The sequence below is a fragment of the Ovis aries genome, chromosome 2, assembly GCF_016772045.2.
Source record: "Ovis aries strain OAR_USU_Benz2616 breed Rambouillet chromosome 2, ARS-UI_Ramb_v3.0, whole genome shotgun sequence".
Taxonomy (NCBI): Eukaryota; Metazoa; Chordata; class Mammalia; order Artiodactyla; family Bovidae; genus Ovis; species Ovis aries.
This window is the reverse complement of record NC_056055.1, coordinates 139,800,014-139,800,539: the sequence shown is the minus strand read 5'-3', so window position 1 is coordinate 139,800,539 and position 526 is coordinate 139,800,014. Positions and strand designations below refer to the sequence as shown.

Here is a 526-nt window from a genome sequence, read left to right as displayed (position 1 = left end):
ATATGGACAGCAAAGTCAGCAAAGTAATGTCTCTGCTTTTTTAATGTGCTGTCTAGGTTTGTCATAGCTTCCAACAAGCAAGCGCCTTTTAATTTCCTGGCTGCAGTCACCATCCACATTGATTGTGGATAATGCAAAAATAAAGCCTGTCACTGTCATTATTTCCCCATCTATTTGCCATGAAGTGATGGACCTGGATGCCACGATGTTTGTTTTTTGAATGTTGAGTTTTAAGCCAGCTTTTGCATTGTCTTCTTTCACCTTCATCAAGAGGCTCTTTAATTTCTCTTCTCTTTCTGCCATTAGAGTGGTATCATCTGCATATCTGAGGTTATTGATATTTCTCCCAGCAATCTTTTTTTAAAATTTATTTATTTTTAATTGAAGGATAATTGCTTTAAAGAATTTTGTTGTTTCCTGTCAAACATCAAAAATATGGAATGCTTTATGAATTTGCATTCTTGGGCAGGGGCCTTGCTAATCTTCCCTGTATCCCTCCAATTTTAGTATATGTGCTTGGAAGCAA

General features: G+C 36.5%; 1 pseudogene; it reads right to left on the bottom strand.

The window, feature by feature from the left end:
- Nucleotides 1-429: 429 nt before the first annotated feature.
- On the bottom strand, nt 430-526 carry LOC114113329 (U6 spliceosomal RNA; annotated as a pseudogene).